Below are 23023 nucleotides of genomic sequence, written 5' to 3' on the forward strand. Positions count from 1 at the left end.
AAATCTCGGAATAATGTAGATAGAGAGGTAAAAATTGACACACATGCTTGGAATGACATGGGGTTTTGTTAGAACAAAAAAAAAAAAAAAAAAAGAAAAAAAGATACAAAAGTTGAAAAAAATGTCCGACAGATGGCGTTTCATCTGATCAGAATAGCAATAATTAGCATAACAAAGTAAGACAAAGCAAAGATGATGTTCTATACAGGAAATGCTCAATATGTCCACCATCATTCCTCAACAATAGCTGTAGTCAAGGAATAATGTTGTGAACAGCACTGTAAAGCATGTCCGGAGTTATGGTGAGGCACTGGCGTCGGATGTTGTCTTTCAGCATCCCTAGAGATGTCGGTCGATCACGATACACTTGCGACTTCAGGTAACCTCAAAGCCAATAATCGCACGGACTGAGGTCTGGGGACCTGGGAGGCCAAGCATGACGAAAGTTGCGGCTGAGCACACGATCATCACCAAACGACGCGCGCAAGAGATCTTTCACGCGTTTAGCAATATGGGGTGGAGCGCCATCTTGCATAAACATCGTACGTTCCAGCAGGTGTTTATCAGCCAGGCTGGGGATGATGCGACTCTGTAACATATTGGCGTATCTCTCACCCGTCACCGGTAGCAGTCACTGACGTTTTGCTGTTCAGCGCCATCTGTTGCACATTTTGTGAACTTTGTTTTTTTTGTTCTAATAAAACCCCATGTCATTCCAAGCATGTGTGTCAATTTTTACCTCTCTATCTACATTATTCCGTGGTTTATTAAGTTTTCAAATGTATACTGACTTTTTGATCACCCGGTATACATCAGAGAAGTGATGACGGATATAAATGTTCAAGAGTGGGGTTAAAATTCTGGATGAAAGGATATCAGTGATAAAATTCACTGATGACATTGCTATCCTTAATGCAGACGATGTAGAATTACAGGCTCTGTTGAACGGAATGAACAGCCTAATGAGTACAGAACATGGACTGAGGGTAGGCCGTAGAAAACCTAAAGTTATGAGAAGTAGCAGAAATGAGAAAAGTGAGAAACTTAACATCAAAATTGGATATCACGAAGTAAACAAAGGTATGGGGTTCTCTTCCTTTGGATGCAAAATAACTGTTGAGGGACGTCGCAAGGACGACATAAAAGGCAGATCAGCACTGGCAGAAAGGATTTTCTGAGAATGTTCATTTGGAGCTCAGCGTTGTATGATACTGAAACACGGAGTGTGGGAAAACAAGAACAGAAGAGAATCGATGTATGCGAAATATTGTGCTGCAGAAGAATCTTGTAACGTAGATGGACTGATGGACTACGGAAGGAAGAGATTCTCTGCAGAATCGTCGAAGCAAGGAACACATGGAAAACACGGAGACGAGGAAGAGACAGTTCGATAGGAAATGCGCTAAGACATCAGGGAACAGCGTCCACTCCAGTAGAGGTAACTGTAGAGGGTAAAAAGCGAAGAGGAAGACAGAGACTGGAATCCAGCCAACAAATACTTGAGAGCATAGGGTACAAGTGCTACACTGAGATGAAGAGGTTGGCACAGGGGAGAAATTTGTGGCGAGGCGCATCAAACCATTCGGAAGAGTTAAAAACTGGTTCGAATGGCTCTAAGCGCTATGGGGCTCAACAGCTGAGCTCATCAATCCCCTAGACGTAGAACTACTTAAATCTAACTAACCTAAGGACATCACACACACCAAAGCCCGAGGCAGGATTCAGACCTGCGACCGTAGCAGCAGCGCGGTTCTGGACTGAAGCACCTAGAACTGCTCGGCCACAGGAGCCGGCTCGGAAGAGTGACAGACTCATTAAAAAAAACACGGTATTGGAAGTAAGGTGAGTTTACTGAGAGAGAGGTACGTTAGTGACGTTTATTACATGTTGTTTCTTACCTGATCTCACATTACTGTCTTCTTCACTTGGCCGATTACCGTTGTTCCACTCGAACCACGTTAGTTACGCAGCGCCGATGCGAGTTCCGCGACGCGGACTGCCTTATTTCAGCACGCTATTATCTGTCAGCAGTGTTAAGTGTGACACAAGCCGAACTTCAGTTGGTGCAGTCTCCGGCCCGCTAAAGAGCGCGCCGCTCGCATCAGAAGTGAAGTGTTCCGCCTGGAGCCACACATGCAGACGGAGCCATTACCGAAACACTTTGCGTGAGCGATAAGCGCTATTGGTGGCCACTTTCCGGGCGACACCGGATACGCTGGTGCAGTTTTATACGAGTCAGATCGCTTCTGCTCAGCTTCGTGCCTGCAAGGGTCCACGCCTACCAGGCACAACAGCGCAATGGCTGTAAATAACATTGCCCTTACGGCCAAGGCCCACTCGTTAAATGCCTAGCCCATCGATAAGTAATTAGGCAAACACATAAAATGGCAGTGATGTTTTAGCGCTTATGCTAATGTGTGACATATCACACCACTTGAAGCGCGGCAAGTACCCCGTATTTCACGTGGATAATGGGTGAACATTAACATGCCCCTGGCACGTGCTGACATCTTGTACTGACTCATGCCAGATGGTTTGTGATTCGAACTCGCGGTGCTAACGTCAGAAATAGATAAAGGGTTGGAAAAAAAAATATGGAGACACCAAATACAGGAATCATTATGTAGGACGGTGTAAGAAACCTGTTGGCCTTCAAAACGCCTTCTAGTCGTCTCAGGATGAATAAATACAGTTCCTGTTTGGTTTCCAAGACATTCTTGCACGATTCTTCCTGCAAAATAGAGGCAAGGTCACGTGGATAGGAATCACGCACCATTCTCTCGAAAGTAGACCACAAAAGCTCAAAATACTGCGACCAGGCAACCGTGGTGCCCGGGGTAGCTGCTACAATTCATCCTCGTTTTCTAAAAAGCTGTCCTGGACGCCACGAGCTCTGTGAACAGAGGCCGTATCTACTTCGAACACATCATCACCATTCAGGAACGAACATTGTACTGTGGGATGGACCTGAGGAGCCAAATGGTCACGTAATCGTTGGCAGTAAAGCGACATTAAGGAGCAACATGGGATCCACTGACTACCATGATACGGCAGCCCAAATCATCATCGAACTCCCGCCATGTTTCACTCCCGAGATGTTAAATCGGTCAGAGGATGGAAACAGCGTGAAACAAGACTGATCCTACCAAATGATGTTCTTCCGCTGCCATGGTTTTAGGGCCTCCACACCACTATTTTCCGTTACGGGCGTTTATATCAATGAATTTCAGATCGCCCTACAATTTCCTGATCGTGGAATTCCCTTCGAGTTGTTTCTGTACTGACAGGGTTCGTGAGTGTGACATTCAGGTCTGCAACGACTTCTGCAGCTGTCGTCCTCTTACACTGAAGCGCCAAAGAAACTGGTATACGTATGCGTATTCAAATCCAGAGATATGTAAACAAGTAGAATACGGCGCTGCGGTCGGCAGCGGCCATATAAGACAACTGTCCGGCGCAGATTTTTAGATCAGCTACTGCTGCTACAATGTCAGGTTATCAAGATTTAAGTGAGTTTGAACGTGGTGTCACAGTCGGCGCACGAACGATGGGACACAGCATCGCCGAGATATCGATGAAGTGGAGATTTTCCCGTACGACCATCCATTTCACGAGTGTACCGTGAATCTCAGGAATCCGGTAAAACATTGAATCTCCGACATCGCTGCGCCGGAAAAAGATACTGCAAGAATGGGACCAACGAGGACTGAAGAGAATCGTTCAGTGTGACTAAAGTGCAACCCTTCCGCAAATTTCTGCACATTTCAATGCTGGGCCATCAACAAATGTCAGCGTGCGAACCATTCAACGAAGTATCATCCATATGCGCTTTCCGAGCCGAACCCTTGATGACTACACGACACAAAACTTGACGTGTCGCCTTGGCCCGTCAACACCGACATTGGACTGTTGGTGACTGGAAACATGTTTCAAATTGCATCGAGCGGATGGACGTGTACGGATATGGAGACATTCGCATGAACCCATGTACCCTGTATGTCAACAGGGCACAGTTCAAGCTGGTGGAAGCTCCGTAATGGTGTGGGGCGTGTGCAGTTGGAGTAATATGGGCCCGCTGATACATGTAGACACGACTCTGACAGGTGACACGTACGTAAGCATCCTGTCTGATCACCTGCATCCATTCGTGTGCATTGTGCACTCCGATGGACTTGGGCAATTCCTGCAGGACACTGCGACACCCCACACGTCCAGAATTGCTACAGACTAACTCCAGGAACACTCTTCTGAGATTAAACACTTCTGCTGGCCACCAAACGCCCCAGACATGAACATAATTGAGTATATCTGAGATACCGTGCAACGTGCTGTTCAGAAGAGATCTCCACCACTTTGTACTCTTACGGATTTATGGACAGCCAAGCAGGATTCATGGTGTCATTTCCCTCCAGCACTACTTCGGGCATTAGTCGAGTCCATGCCACGTCGTGTTGCGCACCTTATGCGTGCTCGCGGGGGCCATACGCAATATTAGGCAGGTGTAATAATTTCTTTGGCTCTTCAGTGTATTTTTCATCACAATCCTCTTCAATGACCGTCTGTCGCGATTATTCAGCATACCCTTTCGTTCGCGTTGTGACATAGCAGAAGATGTTTTTCCGCTTTCGCTGTATGCGGTGCAAATCTTAGATACAGTGCCTTTTGAGTCGCAAAACACTTTGGCTCTCTTGGTTACGGAGGCACCCACCATATGAGCACCAACAGCCTGCCCAGTTGGAATTCACTTAGTTCCGACATAATGCACTTACAACTACACAGAACACTTTTCTGACCTTCACAGTCTTGAGGACATTGCACAGGTGAGTTCGCGGTCAAATACAACACCATAACCTGCATGTTTGGCTCGCATCTGCGTTTATGTTCAAACACGTATTTCTCACGGTATTTCCATATTCTTGGCCAGGCCCAGTACCTTGGCTGGCTTCAAATCGTGGTTCAATCCTTTGTACAGTCAGTGCCTACAACTACTTGAAATAGGAACAGACTGAAAGTGCCTTTCGAATACGAGGAAATTTTAACGGACGATCGTAACATGAAAGATTTGATTTGTTCTTGTATGTTTATACTCTGCAAGTCAATGTACAGTATAAATTGCTGTGGGAACTCCATTTTAGTCAGCTTACGGGTGCCGCAGCTATACATTTCTTAAAAGACTATCCTCAATGCAGGAAAAGATAGATTACTACTTACCGTAAGGAAGACACGATTAAGTTGCATACAGGCACAATTAAACGACAGCTATTCAAAGCTTTCGGCCACAATCTTTATCAACAAAGGGAAACAGAGAAACACACACCATTCATATACACTAGCAAACACACCTCACGCACACATGACCGTCAACTCCGTCAGTTCAGAGGGCAGAGGATATTTCCTGTTGTAACACTTATTAGGGCTTCTTCCCGTTCCAATCAAATATGGAGTGTGGGACAAATGAATGTTCAAATGCATCTGTGTGTGCTGCTGTTATTCTAATCTTGGCCTCACGAACCCGCAGGGGGGAGGGGGGGGGGGAGTGATTGGAGTCATCATTTAAAGTCGGTTCTTGAAATTTCGTGATTAGACTTTCCAGGGATAGCTTTCGTCTGTATTCAATAAGCAAAATGCCGTATGGAAGGCCATTTGCAGCAGCGGCCGAAACGTCGGGGAGTTATATATATCGACAGTGTGGTCACATGCCCTAAAGAATTTTATTCACATTCACAACGACCGCGGAAGTCTACGCTTATATAGACCTGTGACCATTCCTGCCTGTCCTCTCTGTATTTCACAGTATCCCCTGTTAGTCCTGTTTGGTACGGAGCCCACACACTTGATGAGTGTACTAAAAAAATGCAAACGGATCCTTAGTTTATTCTTATTTCGCACGCCATTCGTTACGTAGACGCTGTAGACGCCATTTGCATAATTTCAACTACTTCGTCTACTTAGATATTTACACCAGTAGTGGATGTATCAAATTTGATTGTCTTCATGTACTTTTGCTTATTTAGCGTTCTGATTTTAATTTGATATTTATAATAATTACTATTTTCGTCTTGAAGTTCCTCCTGCTTTTAGAGATGTCCTTTCCAGAAAACGAAAGGAAATGATCAAATCTGAAATACTTTCAGAGGTTTTTGACCACGGTTATTGTCATGCACGTAGTGCGAATGACGATTCTGATGACAGTATGAATGAATGTTCTTCTGATTCTAAGTTCAAATGGTTCAAACGGCTCTAAGCACTAGCACACGCCAATGCCCGAGTAGGATTCGGTCGCCTCCTCGGAAGGGTTAACATTATGACACAACGAATCATTCACAAGAAGAGGTCACCTTCATCGTTATTGTCGAAATTATTTGAAAACCCTGCCAGTCTACGTTTTCTTAGAGGTGTAATGGAATCGTCCTTAAGAGTCAGCTGCCGGCCGCTGTGGCCGAGCGCTTCTGTGCGCTTCAGTCCGGAACCGCGCGACTGCCACGGTCGCAGGTTCGAATCCTGCCTCGGGCATGTATGTGTGTGATGTCCTTAGGTTGGTTAGGTTTAAGTAGTTCTAAGTTCTAGGGGACTGATGACCTCAGATGTTAAGTCCCATAGTGCTCAGAGCCATTTGAAGCATTTGATGCAGCCTGGCCGATGTGAACGCGTGAGACAGGACATGCTGCGGCGCGTACAAGCATGCGGTGACGCACATGGAAACCATTTTCAGCACATTCTGTAACTGTGGCTGCTTGGTACAGTGCGTATTAGACTGCAGTTTCTGTAACAACGTTGATTAAATAAGTGGTGTATAGCATGGAAACCATGCATCCCGTATCGTCTCATCGATCAATCCCTAGAGTTTGTACACGGTGGAAGAAATCACGCTGTATAACAATCAGTCTATTTATTGGTTAGTATTGAATGCTTTGTTATTTCATGGTTGGGCGGAGTAAAATTACTCGTTTCTGCTTAACGGCTTTCACAAAGTTGTGCGAGAAGAGGCAGGACGCGCTAGGGAGGTTGCCGCCTGTCTAGGTTTTCAGAAACATGACCCTCCTCCCTGCGGTTAAGGCGCTCTGTCTCGCACTCAAGCCTGGAGAACACTAGGCGGTCTCCGAACCGCTCCTCCCACTGTATCACACGTGGAGCTGTTAGATATAGGGAAAAAGTTTTACCTAACGTGATACTCTCCAGATACGGACAGGCACGGTGGAAAGTGCTTTCGTCGTCGTCGTTTCTACGCGCTGTAATAGGTGTACGACATGTCTATTAATGTCATTATCAGATTGTCACGGGAGATTAAAACGGTCTGCCGGACTGGAATTCGAACCCGAAATCTTTGCATTTCGAGGGCAAATGGGAAGTACGACGGACGTTCAATAAGTAATGCAACGCATTACCTTTATGGAAGCAGATTGGTTTTATTCGCGATTCCAGTACTCCATGTTATTCTCCACTCTTTTTGCTACAAAACCCAACTTTCCAATGCAATCTCTGTTCGATATGACGACCTTACGCCACTTTACTGGAAGAGCCTGTATTGCAAGCAGCGTACCACTTTACTGGTCGACGTCGGAGCCATTGTCTTTCTGCATCAATAACCTCCCAATCATCCGCTTGCTGCTTCCCGCGTAGTGGGCTAGACAGATGGAAGCCGGAACGTGCGATATCCGAGCTGTAGTGTGGATGAGGAAGAACAGTACAAACAAGTTTTGTGAGTCCTCTCGAGTGCGCAGACTTGTGTCTCGGAGAAGGAGACGTTCGTCTGCGTTTTTGTGGCAACGAACACACTGCAGTCGTTTCTTCAACTTCCCGAGTGTGGTGCAATACACTCTAAGGTGATCATTCCACCATGAGAGAAAGCATCAGGCCCGCCGAATGACAGACCATCTGCTAGATCTACAGCATCTGTGGCAATCTGGATGGGCGGTTCACCAGCACAATGTTGTTTGTTGTTGTGGTCTTCAGTCCAGAGACTGGTTTGATGCAGCTCTCCATGATACTCTATCCTGTGCAAGGTTCTTCATCTCCCAGTACCTGTTTAGTATATTCATCTCTTCGTCTCCGCCGGCCGAAGTGGCCGTGCGGTTAAAGGCGCTGCAGCCTGGAACCGCAAGACCGTTACGGTCGCAGGTTCGAATCCTGCCTCGGGCATGGATGTTTGTGATGTCCTTAGGTTAGTTAGGTTTAACTAGTTCTAAGTTCTAGGGGACTAATGACCTCAGCAGTTGAGTCCCATAGTGCTCAGAGCCATTTGAGCCATCTTCGTCTCCCTCTGCGATTTTTACCCTCCACGCTGCCCTCCAATACTAAATTGGTGATACCTTGATGCCTCAGATTATGCCCTACCAACCGATCCCTTCTTCTAGTCAAGTTGTACCACAAACTCCTCTTCCCTCCAATTCTATTCAATACCTCCTCATTAGTTATGTGATCTACCCATCTAATCTTCAGAATTCTTCTGTAACACCACATTTCCAAAGCTTCTATTCTCTTCTTGTCTAAACTATTTATCGTCCATGTTTCACTTCCATACATGGCTACACTACCAGCACAATAGTTGGTGATATTCTTAATCACAGGACACAACTGCAAAAATCTTTCAGTTATAAAGAACATAGAATTCTATCTAGTAGATAATTTAGTCTTAGGTCTAATTTCTTATTTAGCTAATCATTTGCTGCTGTTCTTCGCTACAACCGCGTTACAATATTTTTCAAAGCAATAATTAACTCATGAGGTTCTTTTGCTAAGAATCTGAGTATGTAGGCGAAACATGTTGTGTGAGTTTTTTTACAGATGTTGTTCTAGTGTTTTAAACACTGTACTGATACCGTTGTTATAACTGTTCGGAAAGAGATTCGTTTAAATCACAAAAACATTATTTGCAGTGGTGACAAGTAACTTGGTGTCTTTCGTAACGTCCAACGTCAAATTTTACCTTTGACGTGGATTCTACGACTTTCAAAGATTTCACTGTCAGTAGTGAAACATCGACGTGTAAACTCCCAATACGGGTAAGTTCACCGAACAAAAAAAAAAAAAAATTAGCCACTCGTAGAGAAATGATGACACCCAATACCGTATAATTCCGCCCCTGGACTCGATTACCACCTGATTCGGTTAGGAAGTGAGTCCACAAGGTCGTGCAGGTATGTCGTATCCAGGTTAAGCCATTCGCTGAGGGTACGACTGTACAGTTCCACCAAATTGTTTGCATGCTTAAGTCGTCGTTTTAACCGCTTATATGAATGCATGGTGCCTGTTCTTTCACAGCAAGCGGAAATCTCAGCTGTGATACATTATATGTATATTGAAGGGGAAGGGGCAGAAAGGAAAGGGAAGAGAAGGGATTACTGATATCGGCTGCATCAGGACATTACGCGGCATCAGTGACGACGAATGGAAACGTGCGCCAGACTGGGATTTGAACCCGGGATCTCCTGCTTACCAGGCAGGTGCGTTAACCACAACGCGACCTGGGACACAGAATTCATCGCAACTACGTGGACTACCTAGGCACGCCTGTGGGCCTACCCACATTCTCACTGAGGGCCGCCTCTCCGCAGCCCCTGCCCCTTTTCCCATGCTCGCTACTCAGAGATTCCCGAAGGAGGTCGGACGTACTAGTGCATTTGCACTGAAGAAGGTGGATACAGTGGTTAACGCATCTGACTGGTATGCAGGAGTCTCGGGTTCGAATCCCAGTCCGGTCTACGTTTTCACTCGTCGCTGCTGTTTCCGCATAACGTCCCGACGCAGCTGAGATCAGTAATCCAGTCCCCTTCCCTTTCCTTTCTCCTCCTCCACCTTCAATTTACATACCATTTTCCCAAGTCAGGTGACTTTGCAGGACAGTCGAGATGTAATAAAAGGCCAGGGGGAGGGAGTGTTCAAAATACCGTCATATTCCAACCCAATGAATTCTGCTGTCGTCACTTGAACAATAGTGGTACCAATAGCATAGTCATCGTGGAGATGTTGGCAGAAAGACAGCATATGATCATTCCGAAAGTTTATATAAACATACTGGTTCGTGTTAGTGGTCACTTCCTCCTCAGTGAGTCGGCCCAATTCATTATAAGAATAAGACACTGAAATTATCTCAGGCCCACCTCCGGCTTGAGCCTGACGTTGCACACACTTTCAGGATGAGATGCTTTAATTGGTCTGCAGAATAGCCGACGACGAGCGTCGTTTGAATACAGGCAGAAATGCGATTCTTCAGACCACACTACGTTCCGCCAGTCATGTTGTGTGCAATTTTTACTAAGCTCATAATTAGAGACTTCTTATAACTGCCTTTGTAATGACTTGTGCCTTGGTACGCCCTTATGTACTGTTTATGAACCCGTTAACTCTAATACTGTATATTGCTTAATACCCACGCCAGTACCTGGCTACGACATACAGCCATTTTGTTTTTATTAGTAGCTTAGGGTATTTTCCTATTATACACTGCATATTTAATACAGCAACCTATGTTCAATGCTGTTTCACAGTTTGTTACACATCAAATTGTGTATTTATATTTAAGAGCTGCATAAAGTTTGCATAAAACTCCACTGGCTACACTGTCTTCATAATGTTTTGTGGCGTTGCACGCAACTATTATCCGATGAATCCATTACTATGTATGGTCTTCTACCTACGTCAGTAGCTGGCTATGACATACAGCGTAGTGGATTTCTTATATATTAACTGCTGGTCGCATACGTATAGCTAACCGATAACCTGAATGAGGCAACTGCCCTTATTATCAATCACAGGCGTTAATTCTTAGCTAAGTTCCACGCATTTTAATCACTGTTAACCTTAACGTATGGCGTTTTCTTTTTAAAAGGTTCCTTTACGCTATATCATGTCATTTGCTTCCCATAGAAATATAACTTCAGTTACTATGGTTTATTTACCAGTAACATTTCTAGCGGTTGTAAGAAAGTTATCAATGTTTATTCATACTTATGTACAGTACACTTTTTATATGTCGTTTGCCTTTTATGGAACGGTAACTTCAGTGACTTATGGTTTTAATGCCATTAATAGTCCGAACTATTGTAATAAACTATTTTCCATAATAATCTCAGTTAAGATTTACTGGTTTTAAGTTTGTATTAGTCCGCACGCGCATGCGCGCAACCACCAGCTCAGCTGCCCGCCGTTCCAAGTTACGACTCAGCGGCCGCGGCCCACGTGTCTGGCCCGCTGGTGTGGCCTGACGGCAAAACATTAGTAGGAGTGACCCATTCTTATGAACCTGCAGAACGTCGTGAAGAAGTTTCGTGATCATACTATTGTAATAGGGGGAGACTTCAATCTACCAGGTATAGAATGGGATAGTCACACAATCAGAACTGGAGCCAGGGACAGAGACTCTTGTGACGTTATCCTGACTGCCTTGTCCGAGAATTACTTCGAGCAGATAGTTAGAGAACCAACTCGTGAAGCTAACGTTTTAGACCTCATAGCAACAAATAGACCGGAACTTTTCGACTCCGTGAATGTAGAAGAGGGTATCAGTGATCATAAGTCAGTGGTTGCATTAATGACTACAAGTGTAATAAGAAATGCCAAGAAAGGAAGGAAAATATATTTGCTTAACAAGAGTGATAGGGCACAAATCGCAGAATATCTGAGTGACCACCATCAAACGTTCATTTCTGAGGAAGAGGATGTGGAACAAAAATGGAAAAAATTCAGAAACATCGTCCAGCACGCCTTAGATAAGTTCGTACCGACTAAGGTCCAAAGCGAGGGGAAAGATCCACCGTGGTATAACAATCATGTACGAAAGGTACTACGGAAACAAAGAAAGCTTCATCATAGGTTTAAGAGTAGTCGAATCATAGCTGATAAGGAAAAGCTGAACGAAGCGAAAAAGAGCGTAAAGAGAGCAATGAGAGAAGCATTCAACGAATTCGAACATAAAACATTGGCAAACAATCTAAACAAGAACCCTAAAAAGTTTTGGTCATATGTAAAATCGGTAAGTGGATCTAAATCCCCTATTCAGTCACTCGTTGACCACGATGGCACCGAAACAGAGGACGACCGAAGAAAGGCAGAAATACTGAATTCAGTGTTCCGAAACTGTTTCACTGCGGAAAATCGTAACACGGTCCCTGACTTCAGCCGTCGCACGGACGCCAAAATGGAAAATATTGAAATAAACGATATCGGAATTGAAAAACAACTGCTATCACTTAGTAGCGGAAAAGCATCCGGACCAGACGAGATACCCTTAAGATTCTACAGTGATTATGCTAAAGAACTTGCCCCCTTTCTATCAGCAATTTATCGTAGATCGCTGGAAGAACGTAAAGTACCTAGCGACTGGAAGAAAGCGCAGGTCGTTCCCATTTTCAAGAAGGGTCATAAATCAGATGCGAATAATTATAGGCCTATTTCGCTTACGTCAATCTGTTGTAGAATAATGGAACATGTTTTGTGTTCTCGTATTATGACGTTCTTAGATAATACAAATCTCCTTCATCATAACCAACATGGATTCCGCAAACAGAGATCATGTGAAACTCAGCTCGCCCTATTTGCCCAAGAAATTCACAGTGCCGTAGACACTGGCGAGCAGATTGATGCCGTATTCCTGGACTTCAGGAAGGCATTTGATACGGTTCCGGAGCTTACGGAATATCGGACCAGGTTTGTGATTGGATTCAGGATTTCCTAGAAGAAAGAACACAACATGTCATTCTTAACGGTTCAAAATCTGCAGATGTAGAGGTAATTTCGGGAGTACCGCAGGGAAGCGTGATAGGACCTTTATTGTTTACAATATACATAAATGACTTAGTTGACAACATCGGTAGCTCCGTGAGGCTATTTGCAGATGACACGGTTGTCTACAAGAAAGTAGCAACATCAGAAGACTCGTACGTACTCCAGGAGGACCTGCAGAGGATTAATGCATGGTGCGACAGCTGGCAGCTTTCCCTAAACGTAGATAAATGTAATATAATGCGCATACATAGGGGCAGAAATCCATTCCAGTACGATTATGCCATAGGTGGTAAATCATTGGAAGCGGTAACGACCGTAAAATACCTCGGAGTTACTATCCGGAGCGATCTGAAGTGGAATGATCACATAAAACAAATAGTGGGAAAAGCAGGCGCCAGGTTGAGATTCATAGGAAGAATTCTAAGAAAATGTGACTCATCGACGAAAGAAGTAGCTTACAAAACGCTTGTTCGTCCGATTCTTGAGTATTGCTCATCAGTATGGAACCCTTACCAGGTTGGATTAATAGAAGAGATAGACATGATCCAGCGAAAAGCAGCGCGATTCGTCATGGGGACATTTAGTCAACGCGAGAGCGTTACGGAGATGTTGAACAAGCTCCAGTGGCGGACACTTCAAGAAAGGCGTTACGCAATACGGAGAGGTTTATTATCGAAATTACGAGAGAGCACATTCCGGGAAGAGATGGGCAACATATTACTACCGCCCACATATATCTCGCGTAATGATCACAACGAAAAGATCCGAGAAATTAGAGCAAATACGGAGACTTACAAGCAGTCGTTCTTCCCACGCACAATTCGTGAATGGAACAGGGAAGGGGGGATCAGATAGTGGTACAATAAGTACCCTCCGCCACACACCGTAAGGTGGCTCGCGGAGTATAGATGTAGATGTAGATGTAGATGTAGTACTAACATTTTAAGTTTGACAAGGCCAGTATCTGGCATGTTTTAATTTAATTCTATATTCTGACATTTCTGAAGAAGGCTACGTATAGCCGAAACCTAGGCAAAGTTTCTTTGCTTGTGCAACTGGAGGCTGAAATTTAATATAATTACATTTTATAGTTGCTGACTCTGCTGCACCATATTAAAAATATTCAAGCTTTACGATCCATCTATGCATACACATTGGAGTGACTAATTCTATTGTCTGGTGAACATGGGTTTAGAAAACATGTGGCTGTGAAACACAACTAGCTCTTTATTCACATCTACATCTACATGATTACCCTGCAATTCACATTTAAGTGCTTGGCAGAGGGTTCATCGAACCACAATCATACTACCTCACTACCATTCCATTCCCGAACAGCGCGCGGGAAAAACGAACACCTAATCCTTTCTGTTCGAGCTCTGATTTCTCTTATTTTATTTGGATGATCATTCCTACCTATGTAGGTTGGGCTCAACAAAACATTTTCGCATTCTGAAGAGAAAGTTGGTGACTGAAATTTCGTAAATAGATCTCGCCGCGACGAAAAACGTCTTTGCTTTAATGACTTCCATCCCAACTCGCATATCATATCTGCCACACTCTCTCCCCTATTACGTCATAATACAAAACGAGCTGCCCTTTTGTGCACCCTTTCGACGTCCTCCGTCAATCCCACCTGGTAAGGAGGATCCCACACCGCGCAGCAATATTCTAACAGAGGACGAACGAGTGTAGTGTAAGCTGTCTCTTTAGTGGACTTGTTGCATCTTCTAAGTGTCCTGCCAATGAAACACAACCTTTGGCTCGCCTTCCCCACAATATTTTTTATGTAGTCTTTCCAACTGAAGTTGTTCGTAATTTTAACACCCAGGTACTTAGTTGAATTGACAGCCTTGAGAATAGTACTTTTTATCGAGTAATCGAATTCCAACGGATTTCTTTTGGAACTCATGTGGATCACCTCACACTTTTCGTTATTTAGCGTCAACTGCCACCTGCCACACCATACAGCAATATTTTCTAAATTGCTTTGCAACTGACACTGGTCTTCAGATGACCTTACTAGACGGTAAATTACAGCATCATCTGCGAACAACCTGAGAGAACTGCTCAGATTGTCACCCAGGTCATTATTATTATTATTATTATACAAATTTGGCCGTTAAAGACCGTGAAAACAGTTATTTCTTGCGCTTCTGGGAAGTCTTCTTTCTCTCAGTCCACACTTCTTTCATTCTTGCGCTGAAGGCGGCTTTTCTCTCTTCAGACAATTTAGTCCCACAAGTCTTCTTAATTTTCACACCGAAACCCGTGAATGAATTCAGTTTTTTTCTAAAAAGGTTTCTGTTAAATATTGTTTTCCTGATCAATGTCACCCAGGTCATTTATATAGATCAGGAACAAAAGAGGTCCCAGGACGATTCCCTGGGGAACATCTGATATGACTTCAGTTTTACTCGATGATTTGCCGTCTATTACTACGAACTGCGACCTTCCTGACAGGATATCACGAATCCAGTCGCAAAACTGAGACGATACCCCGTAGGCCCGCAGCTTGATTAGAAGTCGCTTGTGAGGAACGGTGTCAAAAGCTTTCCGAAAATCTAGAAATACAGAATCAACTTCAGATCCCCTGTCGAAAGCTGTTTATAGTGAAATTGCGTGCTTATGGAATATCGTCTCAGTTATGTGACTGGATATGTGATTTCCTGTCAGAGGTCACGATTCGTAGCAATTGACGGAAAGTCATCGACTAAAATAGAAGTGATTTCTGGCGTTCCCCAAGGTAGTGCTATAGGCCCTTTTCTGTTCCTTATCTGTATTAACGATTTTGGAGGCAATCTGAGCAGCCGTCTTCGGTTGTTTGCAGATGACGCTGTCGTTTATCGAGTAATAAAGTCATTAGAAGACCAAAACAAACTGCAAAACGATTTAGAAGAAATATCGGAATGGTGAGAATAGTGGCAGTTGACCCTAAATAACGAAAAGTGTGAGGTCATCCACATGAGTGCTAAAAGGAACTCGTTAAACTTCGGTTACACAATAAATCGGTCTAATCTAAAAGCTGTAAATTCAACTAAATACCTAGACATTACAACTACGAACAACTTAAATTGGAAGGAACACATAGAAAATGTTGTAGGGAAGGCTAACCAAAGAGACTGGCTACAATACGCTTGTCCGTCCTCTTTTAGAATACTGCTGCGCGGTGTGGTATCCTTACTCGGTAGGACTGACGGAGTACATCGAAAAAGTTCAAAGAAAGGCAGCACGTTTTGTATTATCGCGAAATATGGGAGAGAGTGTCACAGAAATGATACGGGATTTGGGCTGGACATCACTAAAAGAAAGGCGTTTTTCGTTGCGACGCAATCTTCTCACGAAATTCCAATCACCAACTTTCTCCTCCGAATTCGAAAATATTTTGTTGACACCGACCTACATAGGGAGGAACGATCACCACGATAAAATAAGGGAAATCAGAGCTCGTACGGAAAGACATAGGTGTTCATTCTTTCCGCACGCTATACGAGAGTGGAACAATAGAGAATTGTGAAGGTGGTTCGATGAACCCTCTGCCAGGCACTTAAATGTGATTTGCAGAGTGTCCATGCAGATGTAGAACTTGTTTTATGCCAACGGCGTTGCCGCAGTGGTAACACCGGTTCCCGTCAGATCTCTGAAGTTAAGCGCTGTCGAGCTTGGTTAGCACTTGGATGGGTAACCGTCCGGTTCACACAGCGGTGTTGGCAAGCGGAGTCCACTTAGCCCTCGTGAGGCAGTCTGAGGCGCTGCTTCATTGAGAAGTAGCGACCGCGACCACGAAAACTGACAACGGCCGGGAGAGTGGTGTGCTGCCTCACGCCCCTCCATATCAGCATCCAGTGATGCCTGTAGGGTGAGGATGACACGGCGGTCGGTCGGTACCGTTGGGTCTTCCGCGACCTGTGGGACGGAGTTTAGTTTGGAGCTTATTTTGTAAAATCCTTCTTCATCGCACATACCTACTTGGGACCTATGACTCCTATTTCTAAGTGGTCGTTCTGAAATGTATTTCCTCGCGCAAAACTCTGCGGTAGTTTATTTCTGTGTATAAAGACCAGACACTGATGGCTAAGCGTGCCTCGCACAATGATTTGGCGTGCCCTGGGACGGTTACCGCTGATATTTTAAGCGTTTCTACTAAAAATGCCGGACCCTCCTATTGGGAAGCTGATTCATTCTAATGCGGAGTTCCTGTGTTCCCCAAATCTGTAAAATATTTCCCGAGTCACGCACGAATTCCTACGAACCTTTGCGGGGCTCGCCGTCTGAACTCGAGCAGATTCCTGTGGTGCTGCCGCAAATCCATGACACAGCATTCGGAGCACGTATTCTAGCTTTGGTAACAAGAAACGGAGTACAGTAGGCCTCACCAGTTTAGGGGACAAGGAGGAGTCGGGGGAATAAGGAGAGAAGATTTTGCTTCCACACGATTTCCCGTACAGCAAATTACGTAGCTATGTTTGTTTTGTAAATGAAAAACACCTTCCCCGCTGCACTCTATTTTATTCTCTTTCGCTTTTTGTGTAACTAAGTGATTATTTACAGTTCTCCACATTTTTAGTTGGCATCTGTCTTTTATCTCATCTGGTCACATGGAAGTCGCACTATCGCTCTTTTTAAGAAACATAAGCATATTTTTGTGTTTAGAACATTTTTCTCCCACTTTTGAATTTGGTTGCCTTGTTGTTGTGATGCACTATGAATCTTCTGTCACTATTTTATAATCTACGAATAATAAATATCGAAACAAAAGTGTATCATAACTGTATCATTATAGATACCACTAATGATGCCTTTAAGCGAAAAAAGGAGAAACGCGCATTGGAAAATAAAATAGAGTCCAGCAAGAGAAAGCGTTTTTTTTCTACAAAACAAAAATTTCTGCGCTTGCTGCGGAGGATGGCCACGAAAACAAACTCGTTAAATTACACGAAGCTGGCCGGAGTGGCCGAGCGGTTCTAGGCACTACAGTCTGGAACCGCGCGACCGCTACGGTCGCAGGTTCGAATCCTGCCTCGGGCATGGATGTGTGTGATGTCCTTAGGATAGTTAGGTTTAATTAGTTCTAAGTTCTAGGGGACTGATGACCTCATCAGTTAAGTCCCATAGTACTCACAAGGGAACCTCCCCATCGCACCCCCCTCAGATTTAGTTATAAGTTGGTACAGTGGATAGGCCTTGAAAAACTGAACACAGATCAATCGAGAAAACAGGAAGAAGTTAGTGCAACTATGAAAAAAAAAGCAAAATATAGAAAGTGAGTATTCCATGTGCAAGATAGGCAACATTAAGGAACCGTGAGCTTAGGAGCACCGTGGTCCCGTGGTTAGCGTGAACAACTACGGAACGAGAGGTCCTTGGTTCAAGTGTCTCCTCGTGTGAAAATTTTAATTTTTATTTTCAGACAATTATTATCCGTCCCTCCGATGCGAAGTAACTGCGCCGTAGTATGGGGACGCTACACCTAAACAAGAAAACCTAAATCGGGCACGGTAGAAGAATCTTTTTACCCATTCGCCAAGTTAGGTGGGTCGAAAACATATTCCTGTCATGTGACGCACATGCCGTCACCAGTGTCGTATATAATATATCAGACGTGTTTTCCTTTGGAGGAATCGGTTGACCTATGACCTTGCGATCAAATGTTTTCGGTTGCCATTGGAGAGGCACGTCCTTTCGTCTACTAATCGCACGGTTTTGCGGTGCGGTCGCAAAACACATACACTAAACTTCTTACAGTGAACAGAGACGTCAATGAACGAACGGACATATCATAACTTTGCGAAAATAAAGAAAGTAAAATTCTCATGCGAGGGGAGACTTGAACCAAGGACCTCTCGTTCCGCAGCTGCTCACGCTAACGACGGGACCACGGTGCTCCTGAGCTCACGGTTCCTTAATGTTGCCTATCTTGCACATGGACTACTCAGTTTGTATATTTTGCCTTTTTTCATAGTTGCACATAACTTCTTCCTGTTTTCTCGATTGATCTGTGTTCAGTTTTTCAAGGCCTATCCACTGTGCCAACTTATAAGTAAATCTGAGGGGGGTGCGATGGGGAGGTTCCCTTGTCAGAGCCATTTGAACCATTTTTAATACACGAATGTGTTTATCTCAATTAATAGCGAAAAGTAACCAGGGAGAAAGTATGCGATTATACACCATATAATACATGCAAAAAAAATGTTCCAGTAAACATAAACTAACGTGAGTAGTTCTTAACTTGTAGAATTACAGAATCAGTCGATCTCGTAAGTCGTGTATTGTGATAAAAAAATGAAGTAATCCCATGAGCAGTGAATATGAAAGCATTAAGTATGAAATTTTTAGCCTCAGAATGAAACTGGAAACGCAATATGACCTGCAACAGTTAACAGAAGTGGCCCCTTCCGCCGGAGGTTCGAGTCCTCCCTCGGGCATTGGTGTGTGTGCTGTTCTTAGCATAAGTTAGTTTAAGTTAGTTAAGTAGTGTGCAAGTCTAGGGACCGATGACCTCAGCAGTCTGGTACCTTAGGAATTCACACACATTTGAACATTTGAGTTAACAGAATAGTCACACACACACACACATAGTTTGAGCGGAAATGGAAATGAGGTTTGCATAGCTATCATTTGAACATTGAGCAATAAGTAACGAGTCATCAAGAAACTTATCAAAAATTAAATAACTGTTTGCTTTCTGCGTATAGTGTCCACTTAGTGCTCATGAGGATGCCCCATTAAGCACGTACTTCATCAATATCAGCGTGGAAGTATAAACTGAACCATCAAAATCAACACATAACTTATGAATACTGTGGTGTCACCGCCAGACACCACACTTGCTAGGTGGTAGCTTAAATCGGCCGCGGTCCATTTAGTACATGTCGGACCCGCGTGTCGCCACTGTGTAATCGCAGACCGAGCGCCACCACAAGGCAAGTCTCGAGATACGGAAGAGCACTCGACCCCAGTTGTACGACGACTTTGCTAGCGACTACACTGACGAAGCCTTTCTATCATTTGCCGAGAGATAGTTAGAATAGCCTTCAGCTAAGTCCATGGCTACGACCTAGCAAGGCGCCATTAGCCTTACATAGTTTGATAGTTATCGTATGAAATGTCTCATCAAGAACGATGTATGCAACAAGGACGATTAAAAGTTAAGTATTAAAACAGCTACGTACTTTTCTTGTTACCACTTATTACGTATCCTGTTTCAGACCTCTATCTAGCCTAAGAGAGATTACGCGTGCCTTTCGGCTACTTCAGTGTGGCGTAGCTGTCTTGTTACGCCATAACAAATACCGTTTCCATGTAATATATCAGTAACGTGGCAAATCACTCCATAGCAAATTTATTAAACACCGATCGCCGTAACTGCAGTCGTCGGCTTACCTTTCTGGATTTAAAAAAAAGAAATTCGTGTTAAGAGAGTGTACTTATTTCTCATGTTTTGTACTTGAAAAATTAATACAGTGAGTGGCCTCTGATGTATAAGAAATTCACGAACCGTGTTCGAATTTACGAGTTAAAGCGCTGTAGCAGCATGGTGCTTGAATTGGTATAAAGGGAAATAATCCATAAACAAGTTTATATGTATTTCTATCGTTTTGGTGACAATATACAGGCTGAAGGAAAACTGCCGCACTTGGCGGTCGGCGTGCGATTCCTCATCCAGACTCAAGACGTAAGTTCATCTAGCAAAATTATGATTTACAGGACATAAAATCCCGTATGAGGCCTGCGATTATTTTTATGTTAATAATTGGCACCCAATAAAGGCATAAGATGTTCAATTGACTCTTTTATTAGAACATGTTAAGCGTTTCGGGATTACGCCCATCTTCAGATATCTGTTACAAAAAAATACAAAATATAAGTGAACAACACACTCAACGTTACAGAAAATTAGATCTGGTCATATGAGTTACATACCACAAACTTCAACTCCTTCCTAACCAACCAGGCGTACAGCCGTGACAACTCAAAGAAAGTGTCCAACAAAATATGACTGCGACACAAGCAGTCTTGAAGCAGAGCTTATACTGACGCTAAATAAGTCAACTAGCAGAAGATGGGTGTAATCCCGAAACGTGTAACATGTTCTAATACAAGAGTCAATTGAACATCTCATGACTTTATTGCGATTGTACAGCACTGGTTGCCAATTATTAGCAAAATTATATCGTGTGCATATTGAAAACACATGTATGAAAATAAGCGTCTGGGGACACTGTCACATCACATCGCGCAGCGCATCGGGATATTCAGAGGAACGTTTATCACCCCACACCACCGTACCAGCAGCGCGCGTATGCCGACGATGTTATGGTACTTCCTCGTACCCATGACGATATACCGATGCTCAGGGACGTGTTGGACGCATTTTGTCGTCTTACGGGAGGAAAGATTAACGATCGGAAATGTCGATTATTCAGTCTGAGGCTGTTGAGATTCCACGGGCTGTGGCAGTCGCCCGCCATTGATCGTTGGGCGTTATAAATGATCGCTGTCCGATAAAGATGGCTGCGTTAAGTTAGAAGTGCGTGACTGACAGGATTCAAGGAGTGATCCTTCAACGCAAGCGTCGCTCCCTCTCGTTACTTCATAACGTTCGTACTTTGGAAACTTATGTGTTGAGCAAAGCCTGTTTTGTTGCAAAAATTTTCCCCTTCCTGCGATGAAACTACAACGATTACCGGGGAAAGTTTATCTGGCGAAACTCTATGTCTCAGGCTATGTGCAGATCCCAGCTGATGGGCAATTAGGACCTCTCTTTTTTTTTGGGGCAAAGTTTCTGCTTTATTTCCTCTACGCACTGTTTCAATGAGCCTTCGCGTCCACCAGTCAGTTACAGCTCGCCTTTTTGCCTGTATCCGACCTGCAAGCTTAACCCCTCCAATAGATGTTGGTAGGATAAATAATAAATTACGGCATATTTGTGAATGTTTTCTTGATGTCAGTTGTTTGGCGATTGATATTCTTTCCCAGTAACATCTCTCTCTCAGAATGCTGTTATGTCGCTGGACGGTTCCAAATCGCGCTTCCTCTGTGGAGTCCCTGTCACCAGAGAGAAATTGGAAGATTGTTTGGTCCAGTGTCAGCCTACCTATTTTCCCGACTGAAGTGCCGTACTCGTGGTACCAAGCCGTACATAACCTTTTCTCCACCAGCGTTCGGCTTTTTCCATTTGACCTTAGTGAGACAGACCGATGCAGTCGTTGCCATGAAACGGGTATATTACGTCATCGGTTGGACGCCTGCGGACACATTGGAGTTGTCTCCGCCGACAATTGGTCTTCAAAATGGTTCAAATGGCTACCAGCACAGTGGAACTTAACATCTGAGGTCATCAGTCCCCTAGAATTATCACTGCTTAAAACTAACTAACCAAAGGACATCACACACATCCAAGCCCGAGGCAGGATTCGAACCTGCGACCGTTGCAGTCGCGCGGTTCCAGACTGAAGCGCCTAGGACCGCTCGGCCACACCGGCCGGCTACATTTGGTACTGGGATTGCGTAGACAAGAGCTTTCAAATGCCCCCATAAATGAAAGTCAAGAGGGTTGAGGTCAGGAGAGCGTGGAGGCCATGGAATAGGTCCGCCTCTACCAATCCATCGGTCACCGATTCTGTTGTTGAGAAGCGTACAAACACTTCGACTGAAATGTGCAGGAGCTCCATCGTGCATGAACCACATGTTGCGTCGTACTTGTAAAGGCACACGTTCTAGCAGCACAGGTAGAGTATCCCGTGTGAAATCATGGTAACGTGCTCCGTTGAGCGTAGGTGGAAGAACATGGGGGCCAATCAAGACATCACCAACAATGCCTGCCCAAACGTTCACAGAAAATCTTTGTTGATGACGTGATTGCACAACTGCGTGCGGATTCTCGTCAGCCCACACATGTTGATTGTGAAAATTTACAATTTGATCACGTTGGAATGAAGCCTCATCCGTAAAGAGAACATTTGCACTGAAATGAGGATTGACATATTGTTGGATGAACCATTCGCAGAAGTGTACCCGTGGAGGCCAATTAGCTGCTGATAGTGCCTGCACACGCTGTACATGGTACGGAAACAACTGGTTCTCCCGTAGCACTCTCCATACAGTGACGTGGTCAACGTTACCTTGTACAGCAGCAACTTCTCTGACGCTGACATTAGGGTTAACGTCAACTGCACGAAGAATTGCCTCATCCATTGCAGGTGTCCTCGTCGTTCTAGGTCTTCCCCAGTTGCGAGTCATAGGCTGGAATGATCCGTGCTCCCTAAAACGCCGATCAATTGCTTCGAATGTCTTCCTG

At 44.3% G+C, this 23023-nt stretch overlaps 1 protein-coding gene across 1 annotated transcript in view; it reads left to right on the forward strand.

The window, feature by feature from the left end:
* LOC124620265 overlaps positions 1-23023 on the forward strand; it is a 647135-nt gene that overhangs the window by 465197 nt on the left and 158915 nt on the right. The gene's annotated exons all lie outside the window — the stretch shown is intronic.

Source organism: Schistocerca americana, chromosome 6, assembly GCF_021461395.2.
Source record: "Schistocerca americana isolate TAMUIC-IGC-003095 chromosome 6, iqSchAmer2.1, whole genome shotgun sequence".
Lineage (NCBI taxonomy): Eukaryota > Metazoa > Arthropoda > Insecta > Orthoptera > Acrididae > Schistocerca > Schistocerca americana.